Source organism: Marmota marmota, unplaced genomic scaffold, assembly GCF_001458135.2.
Source record: "Marmota marmota marmota unplaced genomic scaffold, marMar, whole genome shotgun sequence".
Taxonomy (NCBI): Eukaryota; Metazoa; Chordata; class Mammalia; order Rodentia; family Sciuridae; genus Marmota; species Marmota marmota.
The window spans coordinates 29,934,466-29,953,067 of record NW_026000185.1 but is presented as its reverse complement, the minus strand read 5'-3'; the positions used below and the strand labels follow the sequence as shown (position 1 = coordinate 29,953,067).

General features: G+C 39.3%; 1 protein-coding gene and 1 pseudogene across 3 annotated transcripts in view; both read right to left on the bottom strand.

Annotated features, from left to right (window-relative positions):
• Positions 1-18,602, bottom strand: part of LOC107147108 (NXPE family member 3-like) — a 68,975-nt gene that overhangs the window by 33,334 nt on the left and 17,039 nt on the right. The window lies entirely within an intron of this gene.
• On the bottom strand, positions 1,344-13,232 carry LOC107146614 (annotated as a pseudogene).

The following is an 18,602-nucleotide window of genomic DNA, read 5'->3' as shown; positions in this document are numbered from 1 at the left end:
CTGAACCACGGAGCTCCATCCCCAGCCCTTTCTTGCTTGTAACTCTCTATGGCATTTGACTTCCCTCTGCTGGCCAACCTCTTCCAGAAATGTTCTTCCCTTTTTCCTTCTGTGACAATACACTGTCCCCTTGTTTCTACCTTTCTGGTTAATCCTCACCCCTAATTATTGGCTTCTTATTTTCCTTGCACTTTATAAATAAAATAATTCCCCAAATTCTATCCCTAGAATCTACTTTTCTTTTTCTTTTAACCTACAATATGTTTTATTTACTATCTCTACTTTTAACATACTTTGTGCACTTCTAAACATCTAGAAAAACCAGATGTTTCAAATGAGGACTTAAATTTGTCTACAATGTACACAGTAGTGTTGTTGAATAAACGATACACAGATAGCAATATATCTAAAAGCATCTAAATAAGATCATGCTGGCCTAGAACCTTTCTTTCTTTCATTTCTTCTCTCCTATGTCACAAGTGACAGAGGCACAAGTGTCACTCAGATGTAATGTTACAATTTCACTTCCTAAAGTTCTTTTCAGAAGACTCCCTTTCTATGAATTTTAGCACAAAGTATGCAAAATGTGTTAGCTTACTAACTCTACTTTTGTGACACATTGGCAACCTCTGCCTATCCAGAGACTAGATATTATAAAACCAGGACTCCATTGTCCAGTACATACACAATGTATTCAGTACAGCAAAGTTAAATGAAATGCATGTTATAGGGCAATAGTAAGCTAGGATTTTCAAGCACAAGCTAACAAAACACCTTTTGTAACTTCTTCCCTCCCACCTCCCTCAACCCAGTGAATAAGTACTGACAAGATACCATTCAGATGTGGTTTAACAATTCCAAACACAGTATTTCCTACCAGTTTTTAAAAGCTATTTACCAGGCTGAGATTGTAGCTCAGTGGAAGAGTGCTTGTCTAGCAAGTGTGAGGCCCTGGGCTTGATCCTCAGCATCACATAAAGATAAATAAATAAAATAAAGGTAGTGTGTCCATCTACAAATTTATGTATATATATTAAAAGCTATCTACAAGTTTTATTCTACTACTTTTACTTTTAAACATATTAAGCACTTCTAAATATATAGAAGGATTAGATATTCCACAAAAGAATGTGACCACTATGCACACATCACTGTAAATAAAATTGCACATGTAGTAATACTCAACAGGGGTTTGGCTATTGCCCCCCAAAACGTTTATTAAGAATTTTAACAAAGATATTTATAAAATGCATTATATTTTACCACTTCTACTTTTAACATATATCGAGCACTTTAGAACATCTAGGGCTAGATATTTCAAAAAAGTACTTAGTTTTGTCAACTGTATATGCAGAACGAGGAATAAAAGGCACATGCAAAATAATGGTTATAACAGGAAAAAATATCTTTTACACATAACCAGTCTGGCACAGGACCTTCTTCTCAAGGTCAAAGTCTTCTCTATGTTCTCTAACCTACTGAACAAATGTAGTTTTGTCCTCCAAGCCCTCCAAGCCCCGGTGACTTCGCCGGCCTTGCCAAGCCGCCCAAAGGCTCCAAGTCCCCAGGGGCAGACAGGACGGGATCCGGAGCAGGGTTCCTGCTCCAGCAGGGCCATTACAGCTGTCCGAATCCCTGCCAGTCGTCTGGTGTGGGGGCCCCCAAGCCAGGCCCTCCAGCTCCTTGGCCACAGAGTGCAGAGAGGCCACTGGCGTGCGTTGGGAGCGCAGGGGCCAGCTGTGGGCTCGCCAGTGCAGCACTATGCCCCGAGTGGTCTCCAAGGCCACTGATATGTGGAATCAGATCCACTGGTTTCAAGGCTGTTGGGAGGATGAGAGAGAAGATACCACGGGTCCCGACTCTGACAGGTCGCGGCTGCCAGGGGGTCATCCAGCAGCAGGGAGAGGCTCCCGATCCTTCCCAGCCTGGGTCCCTCCAGGGCAGTCGCAGCGGGAGCTCAGGGTGTCTGCAGGGCAGAGGCCACAGCCTGTCCTTGGGCCCCCAACACACCCGTTGCACTCTCTTCACCATTGACTTTCCCTGGGGGATTCGTTCCTTGCCACCTCTTCTGTTTTTGTCTAAGATCTGATCCTTGGCAAGCTTCTATTTCAGGTGCCCAATCAACATTTTCAAAATTTGCTTTGTTGCCTTGAATGCAATATGGATAAAGGGAATCTAGCATCTCTGCACAAATCTTAGTTATACATGGACACAATATCTTTATTTTGTTTATCTATTTTTATGTGGTGCTGAGGATCAAATCCAGTGCCTCTCATGTGCGAGGCAAGTGCTCTGCCATTGAGCCACAACCCCAGCCCGATTCCAGCACTTTTTATGTTATATTTGGAGACAGAGTCTCACTTATTTGCTTAGGACCTTGTGATCCTCCTGCCTCAATCCCCTAATATCTGGAATTACAGGTGTACCCCTAGGACAGATTTCCAATGTTTTATTCTTTGAGGATACTTTTCTGCATGATGAATATGCTAATTATCTCATTTATGAAGGTTGTTCCATGAGTGTAAATATATATCAAAATGTAAATATCTGCCACTCATGGTTTGTCAGTTAGACCTCAATTAGCTGTTTTGTTGTTGTGTTTTCTGTGGTGCTGGGGACTGAACCCAGGGCCTCCTGCAAGCTGGGCAAGTACTCTACCACTGAGCTATATCCCTTACCCTTTCTCAATTTTAAATTATTTTGAGACAGGATCTCGCTAGGTTGCCCAGCCTGGCCTTGAACTTGTTATCCTCTTGCTTCAGCCTCCCTAGTACCTGGAATCACAGGTGTGTGCCACTGTGCCCAGACCACTTGACTGTTTAAAATAAAAGGGAACTTCAAATTGGACTTGGTGGCTACAGTGACAATGTGGCTAATTTCTAAACTTTGCAAGAAACCAAGAAAGTGCCTGAGCTTCCTTTCTGAGATTGGCTATAATATTAGGTGGACTCCCCTTAAAACCATGGTAAACAATTGCTACAATTAGCCTGATGACAATTTTGATATCAATTTATAAGGATTACGACTACTGAACAGTGGTCTCAGTACAACAGGCATTCTGGCTAGCTTTTCTATTATATCTTCCTATTTCTCAGACATCTGAAGGACTGTAAATCAAACCTTGGGTGTGTGTGTATGAGAAAGAGGGAGAGAGAGAGAGCTATGCTAGGAATACAACCTTGGGCCCTGCACATACTAGAAAAGTGCTCTGCCACTCAGTTAGAATCTCAGGCCCTGAGATTTATAATAGATCTGAAGTAGATACTGGTTGCTTGGAACAGAACAGAATTTCACTCAAAATCACTGCTAAAGATGTTGAGTATTTTCTTTTGTTTTTGAAAATTGGAGGAATGAACTCACAAGTTCTGTGATATTGTTTTCCATTAATCTTGACTATTTAGAAAAATGGAAGGTTTGGGATTGGGTTGGTCTAATTTTGGAGGGGACAAGAAAGCTACACACATTCAGCAGAAGTGACTGCCTCCTTAGGTGCTAAGGGAACCACTATCTCTACCAAATGACAAGTGACTGCTCAAGACCAGCAACAAATCTAAGAACAGTAAGAAAAAAAAATTGAGGTATAGGGTGGTGAGTGACATAAAATTTTGAACTTTGTGGCCAGGCTGGGTGGCCCATGCCTATAATTCCCAATGGTTTGTGAGGCTAAGGAAAGAGGTTCTCAAGTTCAAAGCCAGCCTCAGCAAAAGCCAGGTGTTAAGGAATTCAGTGAGACCCTGTCTCTAAATAAAATACAAAATAGGACTGGCAATGTGGCTCAGTAGTTGAGTGCCCCTGAGTTCAAACCCCAGTACCCCTCCCAGCAAATTTGTGAACTTTGTGTTTTTCTCACTTCAATAATCTTTGAGAGACTCACTGGGGATTTTACTTAGAAATTAAATGAGGGCTCTTGGAATCACCACACACTGTTATTTGAAAGGTTGGTGCTCTCATTGGAGCTCCATGGTAACTAAACCAGGAAGACAGCCCAGTGATAACTCTGCCTTCCTCATTCACTCGCCTTTCAGGAGCACCCAGCATCCTGCCCATCTCTCCACCAAGCACCACAGTTTCCTTCAAATCCCTCTCTGGTCACCTGTTTCTTCATGAGTCCCCATGTGTCACTCACAGGGCACTGTGTCACGTAGATATTCCCACCATTGCCAAAGCGTGGAGTCCCCCATCATGTGCACGATGTGGCCAGCCAGGCAGCCCAGGATGCTGTCAACAGTGGGGAAGGACTGGCCAGAGCAGGACAGGGAATGCCATACATCTTGGTGGTAGAAGCCAGAGGGCTTTGGGGCCAGAAGGCCAGGGTGGCACTTGGTCTGTGGGGATAGCACTATAGGAAGGAGAAAAGCAGAACAGAATAAAAAACAAAAAGAACCAACATTAACATCTAGAAGATGTCAGGTACTCTTCTGTGTGCTTTACATGTATTTTTTCATTACTCTTTGACAAAACCTATGACATACCATTCTTATATTTGGTGAGAGTAGGGACACTGGGACATGAAATGTTAAGCAATTTGTCTTTGATCAAGAATAATGATTGGCAGTTCAAAAAATAATGAACAGAACTCCTATGTGATGCAACAATACCACTCCTGGGTATATACTAAAAGGAAGTGAAATCAGGATCTCAAAAAGATTATTCATACTTTCACATTCATTTGAGCATTATTCACAATATCCGAGACACGGAATAACTGAGTGTCTAGTAATGGATCAATGGGTAAAGAAAACAGAACATACACACAGAGTAATAGTATCCATTCTTAAGAAAGGACATCCTGATGTTTAGGACAACATGGATGAACTTGAAAGGCATTATACTAAGGGAGATAAGCCAGACAGTTGGGCCTGGTGGTGCACACCTGTAAACCCAGCAACTTGGGAGGATGAGATAGGTGGCTTGCAAGTTTGAGGCCAGCCTCTGAAATTTAGCAAGGCCCTGAGTAATTTAGCAAGACCCTTTTTTGAAACTGGAAAAAAAACAATAGCTCAGTGAAAATGCCCCTTGGCTGAATTCCCCGTATCTCCCAGACACACACAAAAAAGAAAGAAGCCAGAGAAAGACAAATACCATTTGATGTCACCTATGTGGAACCTAAAAATAAGTTTTAAAAATAGAGTAGAATGAAGGTTGCCAGGGACTTGGGGAGAGGGGAAAATGGAAGATTTTGGCCAAAATATACAAACTTGCATTTATAAGATTAATAGGTTCTGGGGGGTCTAATGTATAGCATGGTGGCAATAATCCATAATTAACCGTATTATATACTTGAAATTTGCTAAGACATTAAGTGTTATTTGTCCTTATCACACTAAAAAATACTAAAAATAAAACAACCAAGTAAACTATGTGAGACAATGGATGGGCCAACTAACTCAAATGTGAGTGGTTGTTTCATAACGTGTACCTATACCACATCATCACATTGTATGCTTTAAAAACATGCATTTCCTTTGTCAATTATTCTTTGATATAGCTAGGTAAATGAGAAAGCAAAAAGAAAAGGAAGGAAACCCTGCCATTTGTGAAAAAGTAGTTGATCTCCAGAGATATCATACTAAGTGAAATGCGCCAAAGAAGGTCAAAGACCACTGGCTTCAATGACACAAGGGATCTAACTAGTGAGACTCAAGAGGCAGACTGCAGAATGATGGTTGTCATGGGCGTAGGTGAAGAGAAAGCAGGAAGATGATGGGGAAAAGAGACAAAGTTTCAATTTACAGGATGAATAAGTCCAAGAGATCTACTCTACAGCCCCGAGTCTGTAGTGAACAATACTGTATTGCAGAGTGAAAATTTGCTGGGAGGGAAAAATCTTATGCCATGTGTTACATACACCATAACAGTAATAATAAACACAAGTGGCAGGAGGAAAATTTTGGACATAATGAATATATTTTTAAAACATGTATAGAATATTTAATTAAAATATGCCTGGCTTGGTGGCACACGCCTGTAATCCCAGGGGCTCAGGAGGAAGATCCCGAGAGAGGAAGACCACAAGTTCAAAGCCAGACTCAGCAACAGCAAGGCGCTATGTAACTCAGTGAGACCCTGTCTCTAAATAAAATATAGAATAGGGCTGGGGAAGTGGCTCAGTGGTTAAGTGCCCCTGAGTTCAATCCCCAGTACTAAATAAATAAATAAATAAAATTTAGAAAATATATCATAATTACAGTAGGGTATTGAAGTATATATTTTCCTTTACTTATAGAACATCTCTAGATATACAGGGCATGAAATGGCACTCATTTTCTTTTCTTTTTTTTTTTAAAGAGAGAGAATTTTTTTTAATATTTATTTTTTAGTTTTCGGCGGACACGACATCTTTGTTTGTATGTGGTGCTGAGAATCAAACCCGGGTCGCACGCATGCGAGGCGCGCACTACCACTTGAGCCACATCCCCAGCCCCAGCACTCATTTTCTTCTACAAAACATAACATTCTTGGGGCTGGGGTTGTGGCTCAGTGGTAGAACACTCACCTAGCACATGTGAAGCCCTGGGTTCAATCCTTAGCACCACAAAAAATAAATAAAATAAAGGTATTGTGTTCAACTACTTTTAAAAAATAAATTAAATAAAAAATAACATTCTTTCAGGAGAAGTTCCCTGCCCCATTATAGTAATCTATATAGAACAATAGATGGAAAACACATCCTCAGTGTTCTGTATATTCCTAAAACTGCAGAACAAAAATTGAAGTCCTCGGTCACAAAGTAAGATTTTAAAGTCTAATTTACTCTTGATCTTCTCTTCATCAGTCCCATCACAATCTTAAAGTATAACTGCTAGAAGTTGAGTATGTTCATGGCACAGATTGTGGTGATGGTTTCATGGGGTGTGTTTATGGCTAAACGCATTGAGTTGTACACAGCATTTAGTATGTCAATCCACACCTCAATGAAGTGGTTTGATATCAGAAAAACAGTGACTGGCAGGGATAGCATGTGAATCCAAGAAGCCTGGTGTCACAATCCGTGCTGCTCACCCCTGTACTCTACCACCCTGGAAGGGAGAGGCTAGCCTCTCGGTCAAGGAACAAAACCCATATAGGTCCATCATCACCCTCCACTCCCAGCATGACTCAGCCCCACTCACCCCGACTGATGTTTTCTGTGGTTGCCGGTCTGATCAGAATTGGAGCAACACCCTGAGGCAGCAGCTTGTCAGTCACCTTGCTGGAGAAACAGGGAGAGAGAGCTTTGTGGAAGGGCCACCTGGTGAAATCTGGAGTTGCTAAAGGGATTTGATGATTGACTTGTCGTTTCCACTCTAATTCCAAAGAGGAATAATTAGCACATTTATTACTTGGGGCAATTACAATAAAGAGAAAAAATGATGGAAGGAAGAGAAAAATCTTTTCGGGAGTCCAGGGGAGGGACTTTCTGCATTTCATCTACTCATTGGACTCTTGGCTTACTAATAGTCGAGGTGAGGAAAGACAACCAAGTCAGATCACAGAGTTCTCTATTCCTATAAATGGAAATACACAGAATGCCAGAGAGGAAAATCACTTCCTGGCACTAAGTTCTGGAAGGACAGGGAGCAGAGGAATTTTTTGTTGTTGTTACATGAACACTCAGACACTGGAGACATACCTCTTTGAATTGGGTTATGCCTACTGATTTCCAAAGTTACAGTAAAAAAGAAGGAGGTGGGGTGGGGTGGGTAGCTTTATAGCCCAGAAACCTAACAAAAATCCCCTTGGCCAAGCAAACAAGGTTAACACCAATGGGCACAAACCACATTCATACTGTGTACCTGTGATGTCACCTGATGGAAATATAATTTACTTCCACAATTTTCCTTCCTAAAATACACAATCCCAGTCTGATCATAAGCAAGAGACATCAGATATATTTCCATAGAGGGGAATCCCATAAGATAATTGATCAGTACTTCTCCAAAACTCAAGGCCATCAAAGACAAAGTCAGAAAGACTGTTACAACCAAGATAAGCCTGAATGTAATGTGGGAACTTAAATGGGATCTCTGATAAGAAATAAAAGACATTAGTTAAAAATCTAGGCAAATCTAAATAAACAATGGACTGTAATGTTAATAATGCCTCACCACAGGTTCATGAATTGAAACAGATGTACTACATTCGTGTAAGATGTGAATCAGAAGAGATACTATGCAGGAAATGAAATACCAGAACTCCATGTTATCTTCTCAGTTTCTCTGTGAATCTAAAACTGTTCCAGAAAAATAATGTTTATGAATTTAAAAGCTGGATCCATAGTTGTTTACCTAGTATGAAAATATTTGTCTACAAAACTCTCATACCTCAATGTTCACAGCAGTCTTTTTATAATGGCCCAAACTGGAATTGACTCAGATGTTGATTGATAGGTGAATGGGCAAACAAATGGTGCTACCTCCATAAGACACAAGCCTTTCATCAATAGAAAGGAAAAGCTACTGATATACAACAGCAGAGATGAGTCTCAGAAACATTTCACTGACCCAAAGGCAGATACAAGGCAGATACAAGAGACTGTATACTGTGTGATTCTGTTTTTATGCAATTCTACAAAAGACAAAACCTATATTTACTGTCAGAAGGCTGTTTGGTTGCCTGGGACTGGAGGTTAGTAGAGGAAAGAAATTGACAGTGAAGGGGTACAAGAGAACTTTAGGGGAAAATATTCTCTAGCTTGACTGTCTTGGCAATCACAAAACACATTGACTTGCACATTAGAAACATGGTTATTTCATTGCATGTAAATGGAACTTCACTAAATTTGATTTTTTTAATTGTTTAAACAAAAAGTTAAAACCTTTCCAGTCTTCCATTATTTTTTGTTGTTGTTGTTTTCTTTTGGGTACCAAGAATTGAACCCAGGGGTGCTTAACCACTGAGCCACATCCCCAGCCCTTTTTATTTTTTATTTTTTTCGTTTTGAGACAGAGTCTTGCTGAGTTATTCAGTGCTTCCCTAGCTGAGGATGGCTTTGAACTTCGGATCCTCCTGCCTCAACCTCCCAAGATAATGATATTACAGGTGTGCCCCACCACATGCAGTCCATTATTACCTCCTTCTGTAGCTATAACTCTGCCAGGCTCATTTCCCCTCTTCTATGCATCATTAATATTTTTATTGTGAATTCAGCATCCAGATCTATTAGATATTAATATTTTGCCAGACATGAATCCAATTTCTCTTTAAAAAGAAATGGATCAATAGCTAAAATGTTAAAATAGTAATGCTAAATGCAGGAGAGGAACAGAGAGATTGGGTCTCTTGTACACGGTGCAGGGGGCGGAATATAAAATGGTATAGCTACTCTGGCAAATAGTTTGGCAGTTTCTTGTAAAACTAAACATCTACCAATTGCACAACCAAGAAACTGCACTCAGGCATTTTGTTCCACAGATATGAAAAAAAAATCTTTTTTTAATTTTACAAAAGAACCTGTATATGAATATCCATATTCATGATAGTTAAAATCTGGAAACACCCCAAATGTCCTTCAATGTCCATTGAAGGCTAAACAAATGTACACACGGGAATATCAGTGGCAAGAAAAAGGAGTGAGTTATCAATAGATGCAACAGCATGGATGGATCTAGAGAACATTGTGCTTTGTGAAAAAAAAAATCTCAAATGACTGCATTACTGTCTGATTCCATTTATAGAACCATCTAGAAATGATAAAACTGTAGAGATAGAGAACAGAAAAGAGTTACCAGGTGATAAGAACAGACACTGGGGAGTGGGAGAGCCTAGAAGGGAGAGCAGAGGGGTTTCCTTTTGGTGGCAGAACATTTCTGTATCTAGATTATAATGGTGGTTACACCATTCTATACGTATGGTGAATTTGTGGAGAAACACACACACACACACACACATACACAAACTATAGGCACCAGCCAACGGAAACTGATTTTTTGGTCTGGTTAACAGAATTGTACCAATGCTGATTTTCTGTTTTGATTTTGTACTTCATATATTAAATGTTGTCCTTGGGGGAAATTGGGCCAGAGGGTCAGATGATTCAATTTATTCTTTTTGCAACTTCTCGTGGGTCTATAGTTATTCACAATGAGTAGTTGAAAATTAATAGATGGATCATTACAGGTTCCTCAGGCACACCACCATGCTCCTTCCCTCTTTCATACTGTTCCTCAAAAAGATCAAGTCACTTTCATGAATTCAGTATTTATATTCTCATCCATATTTGATACAGTTGATACATGTTTATGAATCCAAAATACTAATTGGAATTGTTTGCAAGTTTTAAAACTTTAGATATAATATATCTATCATTATTCATTATGTTTTCAAGATTTAGTAATGGTGTAACTAATGGTATTAACACCCCTACCAGTGGATATGAGATTTTCTACCACTGCCCATCCTCATCACTCTTTGTTTTTTCAGATTAAAAGGATTTGTCCACACAAAAATTAGAGATATTATGTTCAGGAGCCAGGTGTGGTGGTGCATGCCTATAATCCCAGCAATTTGGGAGACTGGGGCAGGAAGATTGCTAGTTCAAAGCCGGCCTCAGCAATTTAGTAAGACCCTGAGCAACTTAGTGAGACCCTGACTCAAAATTTAAAAATTAAACTGTACCCCCCAAAACATATTATATCTTGGTTTCATCTTAAATTTCCCTTATTGTTCATGAGAGTGCGTATATATTTTTTATTCACTATTTAGATTTTTCTTCTTTGATATCTTACATATTTTCCTCATTGCTGTATTGGGCTATATACTATTTCTTATTGTTTTGTAATATTCCTTTACTTACTCCTAGTACTAATATTATTATGTCAGTTCAATGTGTTATAGATATCACCTTCCAGATTTTAGCTTGACTTAAATTATGATACTTTTTGTAAGGGAGAAGTTTTGATTTATATGTAGCCCAATTTACATATATTTTTCTTTGTGACACTATGATAGTATTTTCCTAATCCCAAATCGAATCAAGTGTTTTCTGCTTTTCACAATTAGGTCATTTTTTGTCCATTTATATTTCTGTATAGTGTGAGGTTCACATATAATCATATTGTTTTCTAATTGTTAACCAGTTAATATTTCTCTGTTGAATTGAAAGCCTATTGTGTTCTGATAAAGTTAGTTTTGTTCATGGATCTAGACTCTTCCATGATCTATTTATGCCTAAGCAAATGTTGAAAATCACATTGAGAGACATGACTAAAACCATTTCACTCTGAAAGTTTGAAACATAGAGATGAAGATAGGTATACCATAAAAATATCAAAGAAATTAAAGCTGTCATAGAAGTATTCATATCACAAAAATTAGGATTTAAGGGAAAGAGCATGAAAGTAAAATGAATAATTTGCCAATACAATAAAACAAACCCAGAGATGAATGTCCAGAACAGCATCACCTGGAAACGTGTGAAGTGAAAACTCCTGGGTTGCAAAGAGATATCGTTGGGCTGGATTATAGCTCAGTGGTAGAGCACTTGCCTAGCATGCACGAGGACCTGGGTTCAATCCCTAGCACCACAAAAAAGAGGTAGGGAGAGAAAATCATAACTTATAAATATAAAAACAATATAATAGATTTATGTCTGAAACAATTAAGCAGACACAAAACATTAGTAAAGATAGAAAAGTTGAGAATTTAAAACTTAACAAGTTAAATTAAATAGATTCAGAATTTCTTTCTGGAAAAATACAGAATGTAAATTACTTTCAGTGAAGTGTGGCATCCAAAGAAAAAGCTAGAGTCGCTGGGATTACAGGCGTGGGTTATGCAAAAACTTTAAAAGTGAATCATTTACAAACTACACAAAAACTTTAAAAGTAATTTGTAAAGAATTCATGAATTTAAGAGGTGGCAACTGTAGAAATTATAAAATATGTAAAACAAAATAAAAATTAAGACTCCATGTGTAAAAATTTGGAGAATACAGTTAAAGCCGTACTCAGAGGGAAATTCATATCCCTGATCATTTTTACTCCATAAAAGGAAGAGTGAAATAGATGGTGTTAAGTGTTCTGAATCATGAAACTAGAAAAAAAGGAAAGAAACTATAAAAAGGTGAAGAATCCAATGTTAAAGATGCCACCCAAACTCATGAAATAGAATGGCAGACCTAGGTATTCACAACACATTTTGCTGAAAGTAATTTAAAAAGCTACTAACTATCTGAATATCTAACAAAGCAGTAAAGAACTGTCAGGTTAAAAATCAAAGTGAAAGCAGGAGCCCAGATAAATAAATGAAGCACTTCAACTACTTTTGCCCTGAGATGTTTGCTTTGTCTTGAATACTTTGCCTCTTATCTTTCCTAGAGAAGTCCTCACTGAACTTCAAATCTAAGATCAATCAAAATCCTCTCTGAAGATACAGCCTGACCATGTACTATATGTCTGTCTAGCAATGTCTGTCACTTGGTAGTTGCCCAACAAGCTCATGTTGGAATTGAGTAGAAATAATTGCTGAATGGTGCAAGTGGTGGAAGTGGTGGAGGGCCACTGGATCACAGGAATGAGCTTTAGAAGGAAAGATGAGGCTTAGGGTTGGAACCCATATCCCAGATTCTGGGTTTATTACCCTGCCAGCAGGGCCTCATCACGTGGTATGGTCACCTTCAGGTAACTCCCGCTTGAGTGAGCAACCAAAGAGTTGCAGGGCAGAGTAGGGGGTTGAGCACAGGACCAGAGCTCACCAGAAACCACATCCCTGTACTGGCAGGTATGCCCTTTGGCTCCAGTTGAGTGAGGGTCAACATTGCAAATCACAGACTCTTTAGCACCAGAACTGCCCTGGAAATACCCCCTAAAATCAACCGTGGCCCTCTTCTCTTCCCAGATTCTGTGCAGAATCCAAGTGGTCTCACTGGAGTGGATCAGCCGTACTTGCACCTGGGCCCTCCCAGTCCAGAGCAGAGGGAAGGACAATAGGTATGTGCCATTCTCCAGATCCTAGACATCCCCGGGGACCCCTGCTCTCAATTCTGGACCCAGTAATCGTGCCTTAAACAGATCCCCACCATGGGTCTTGGGCCTGCCCCAGTGGTTCCTGGCCACAAGGACAACCTCCAGGTAGCCTCCTAGGGCATAGGTGTCCTAAGCAGGACCCCTCAGGTGGTAGGTGGAGGACAAAAAGTCCCCCCATCTCCTGGGGTCAGAGTCCCCCCATCTCCTGGGGTCAGAGGTCAGTATAGAAGGTAGGTCAGGTTGGAGAGCTCCTGGGGGAGAAAGTCCAAGAGGGAGGGTGATTTCACAGAATTAGAGACATATTTAGAGACAGGCTGGGATCCTGGAGCCCGATAGATGATGTTGTCAGTCCAGGACATCTTGAAATAGAACACCTGTGGGGCGAGAAAGAGGAATCTGTTGGAGGTTTCTACTTTTCTCATTTTCTCACTGGAAGGAGATTTCCATTCACCAAAGCTCAGTCCACTCTGCCAGGTAGGACCCAGGGCTTCTCCCTACCTGCATCATACTGTCTGTCTCTCATAAGCCTGGCATCCAAGTCACCCCCATCTTTATTCAAAAGAAGTATCTCGTGTTGCAAAGGTGAAGTTAGTTCAACTGTCTCCTTCCCTTAGCCTTCTTATTCCGTCTACTGCCAACTGTCTCCCCATATCCACCCACTCCCTGAGTTATGAGCCAGCCTGGACCCAACCCTCAGATCTCTGATTTCCTCACTCTTCACAAATCCTGCTTCCTCCCCGGAGCCTGGTATTCTCAGTGACCTTCCCCTTCTCCTTGTGTTATGGGCCAGGCTATATGGCAATGACCAGATTCCATTTTACCCTGAGACTCCAGATCAAGTAAGATATTCTCCTCCCATGAGAAAGCCCTGCCTCTGTACCCAATAATAGTTACTTAGCATAACATACTTGGCAACATAAAATAGTAATTCTTATACAATGTAAAACTGTTCTCTTTGGTTTCCATTTTTCTTGGGCGATGTACCTTGTCAGAGATTGATTTTCCAGACATTAGTAACCATTCTCTAACTTGTACTCAACTAGGGTTATTTTGACCCACTTCCCTTCTGCTTGCAATTGTAATATATCTAAGTAAACAATAAGAGGATCTAATTAAATAATATAAAGATCTATAAATAAAGGATAAATATTAAAAGGTTTATGTATAACTAAATTGGTTTTATATAGGTAACATAAACAGTTAAAGCTGCTCGGGGCTGGAGATATGGCTCAATTAGTAGCACGCTCGTCTGGCATGCATGAGGCACTGGGTTCGATCCTCAGCACCACATAAAAATAAAATAAAATATTGTGTCCACCTAAAACTAAAAAATAAATATTAAAAAAAGCTGTTCAAGGTCATTCTGTAAGAACAAATATTAATGCACTGATATAAACCAAAACTTGATCTATATGTTAAAATAACAAAAACTTCTTAATATATTAATTATATTGTGTCTGTTAAGTTTTATTCTCTAGAGCAACTAGTCTGGGAGAAATTAAGGTTTGTACATCTGTGGTTAAAAAGCAACAGTTATTTTAAAGTATTGTACTACATTACAGAGACTACATTTTTCTTTAAAGGCTAAACTTGATTAGTATTAAAAACATCAGATTTAAAGAAGCATTTTATCAAGCTGGTGTTCTCCAAACTAAAGTTGTCTGTAATGGTAATCTTAAACTTATAAGGATAACAGATTTTATTGGGGATTTATTTATATCATTTGATCTTTTATAACCAAACCTTATGTTACCTTTTACACTGGAATACAAAAATTTAAAGGTATTTTAAAAGATAATGAGAGCCTGATCTGTTTAAAGGTTAATAATGTAAAACATTTTGCCATTTTTCCACACAAAAGGAAAGTTAAAAACTCTCAGCCTTTCCTTGATTCATGTTTTAGATGTAATGTCATATTGTGTTAGCTAACATTCACACAGACTCAGAAAACAATATATGTAAACCTTATAAAATGATATCTAAAAAGAGAGACAAAGATCAGCTTCAGAACTAGAACACATTACCTAAGATTTGTGAAGAGTCCCACCTTACCTGAGATAAAGCTCTGCCTCCCACCTGACAACATGTCAAAGTGACTCCAAAGCAGGCCAGAGTTCAGCTCATTTAAAGTTGTATTCAAAGATTGATTTTATGGTAAAGATTACTGTGATCTCAAACAGGGACTATAATGTATAACTCACCAAATTCAAGATAGCTATTACACAAATAAGCTTTTACTCTTGTTTAAAATTTCACTTTGTATTTTCCTTATAACTGATGTCTTTTAATGTTTTGTAGAGGTAATACTTCAGGAACACACAACCTAAATTAATTTGAGATATTAAGCCATCATCTGTAGACAGATAGTAATTAAAAGGGATTAAATTAACTGTAAAGGGGCTAGGGTTGCGGCTCAGCCCTTGCCTTATATGAGTGAGGCGCTGGGTTTAATCCGGAGCACCACATAAACAAACAAACAAACAAACAAATAAGTAAATAAATCGTATTGTGTTATGTACAACTTAAAAAAAAATAACTTTAAAGTTATAAACATTAAAGTTAAAGCCCAGTACTCTTATTTTAAGACTCATAAGCCTGTCTTGCTGGATATTTAAGGCCAAGGCTTAAAGATCAAGGTTTTAAAATAAAGGAGCCAAGAAAACCAATATTTGGTTCTTGCCCTTTGAGTCAGCATGAACCTAGGAAAAGGGGAAGAGCTTTGCAACTCTAGGCCACATAACTTCATGATCAGGGAGATGAATAACACTGGGGCTGGGATTGTGGCTCAGTGGTAGAGCGCTCGCCTAGCACCTGCGAGGCCCTGGATTCGATCCTCAGCACCACATAAAAATAAATAAAGATATTGTGTCCAACTACAACTAAAAACTAAATTTTTTTTTAAATAAGAACACTGGAGAATGGAAAGCCAATCAGTGTGCATGCTGCAAAAGAGGAGGATCATTGAAAGGGGGAAACATCCCTGGGGCTTCCAAGGGAAGCCACGTGGTTAACAAGACCATGACCCATCCTAATGCAGATGGCACTAGCAGAGCTAAAATTCTGCTCACAAGTTCCCCAAGAGTGTCCCCCAAGGCAACTCAGCTGACTCTTAATAAGAGATAGGAGCAAGGACAGTTTGACCAGCTTGATCTTAAACACCTAGCAAAAACAGTTAAAACCAAAGCACAGCCATTCCTGGGCATGTAAAGAGAAACAATACTTATTTTAATGTAACTTAAGATGTACACTTGTGTTAGCCCCTGCAAGAATAAGTAAGACTGGAGGCAACAGAAGAGAGATTCTTAGGCAAGAATGCCTGATAACTATCAATAGGAACTGCCAGAGCCAGAAGTTTTTAGTCAGTTTAAGGCCTATACATCTTCCTAACCTCCTACACAGGTAGACGTAATCAATGTTTGCTAGTATAATTATCTAGCCCTAAGTAACAAAGATAAAGGGATCTCTACTGAACACAGAGATCATGCCAATAAAAAAGATATTTTACAAAAATCAGATGACATTAAGTAACTTAACTAAATATTGTGTCTGCATTTCTGATAACTCTGACAATGTTAAAGATTTACGTTCCCCAAAAGGGGACCTTATTAAACTTTGTTAAGCCTTGTTATGGGGACAATTTCTCAGCTCTTCCACCTCCTGGTAAACAATTATTGACTTCTATCATCTTCATGATATTCATTGTCAGGTTCCAGATGCTACAACTGCTATTTTGTATTAATCTTATTTCAGTACTCATGTCTTTTTGTTTCTCTCGTAGAAGCACCCACCCCAGGCAAATTCACAACCTGTTTTTCCTGAACCAGAGTTTTAGCATGGACCCCTCGACTGATCCAATTTCTAAAAGGAGACTCCAAACTGCTTGCTTCACTGTATGTCACCCCCTCTCAGCTCGAAGCAGCAAGAGCAGTCATTGTCCTTTTTCCTTACAGCAGTAGGAGATCCCTAATATAGAGGGGAAATTTTCAGTCAGTATAGATAAATAATTGGGTTAAATCACAAAATGAAGGCCAGTTTGAGTCCAGAAAATGTTAATCATGTTTTTCTCTTGCTCAGGCTATGATTTTAGATCTCATGATATTTGTTTATGGTTTCAAATCATAACAATGGCCACTTATGATTAATGTGGTTTTAGACTACAAAAGGTGGACTCAAACACTAGGAGACTTACAAGAATGAGGCTTCCAAATGTCTTTCCACCTAGGTGTCAAATACACCCCAGGAGTCTTCTAATTTCCACAAGGCTCCAGAAGGTATTTGGTTTGCCTGCCTATCAGAAATAACTCTTTGCTTGTCCTTATAGCTTTTTAGCATACCAGGATGGAACAAATTTTGTGTAAATGTTCACATTATTCCCCAAGTGTATTACTACAGTGGAGACGCTAAATGAGAACATCTGGGGCTCATATACCATCCTAGGAGAATAGCCCCATCCTAGAACCCCTAGGTTGCAGGATCTTTAGCCCCTGTCTACAGCAGCCCTTTAAACTGGAAATGAACATTTCAAATTCCTGAGCAAACAGGTAGATTTGAATGTGGGGGAACTAGAACAATCAGTGAGCAGACTTGAGACCTCTCTTGACTCCCTAGCAGAAGCAGTATTACAAAGCAGAAGAAGTTTAGATCTCTTGCTCTTAAAAAAAGGAGGCCTATGTATGGCATTAGGGGAAACATGTTGCTTTTATACTAATCACTCAAGAGTGGTGAGAGACAGTATATCTCTGATCAGAAAGTGATTAAAGGAAAGGGAAAAAGCAAGACAATATGAGGGAAATTGGTATCAAAGTTTGTTCTCCTGGTTCCCTGTGCTAACTAGTCTTATATCAGCTGTAGCCAGTCCAGTGCTGTTAGTCCTCTTAGGGTTTTTAATTGGTCCCTACATTTTCATAATCAACTGTATACCAATGATGATTAATCAATGATTTGATTAGTTCCATAAAACCAGTGGGGAATATTATGGGCCAGGCTATATAGGCAATGACCAAACAGACTCCATTTTACCCTGAGACTCCATGTCATGTAAGAATTGCTTCTCCCATGGGAAAGCCCCACCTCTGTACCCAATAATAGTTACCTACATAGCATACTTGGCAACACAAAATAGCAATTCTTATACAATGTAAAATTGTTCTCTTTGGTTTTCATTTTTCTTGGACAAGATTGTCTAGACATTAGTAACCATTCTCTAACTTGTACTGAACTAGGGTCATTTTGACCCACTTCCCTTCTGCTTGCTTGCTGTGTGCCAACTTGGAAAGTCCCATGGGAAATATCCATGTACCCATTGCATTGTCTCTCTAATGGCCCAATTCAGCTTCTGTACCAGCTTACTTGCAGCTATGTCAACTCAGATATGATTTTTGCAGATTTTGCCTTTAAATATCTTAAAGTGCTCTGGCTCAAGGCTGTTCCTTTCAGAGACCGTTATGGGTCCTGCAGGGTACAGTCCCTGGATGGCCAGCTAAATAAAGACTCTTCGATTTGACAAAACTGGGACATGGTGTGTTTTCTGAGCAACATGCCCCACAACACTTCCCCTCTTCTGCAACTCCCCCACTGCCATATCCTATATATACACACACACACACACACACACACACACACATATATATATATATATATATATATATATATATAGAG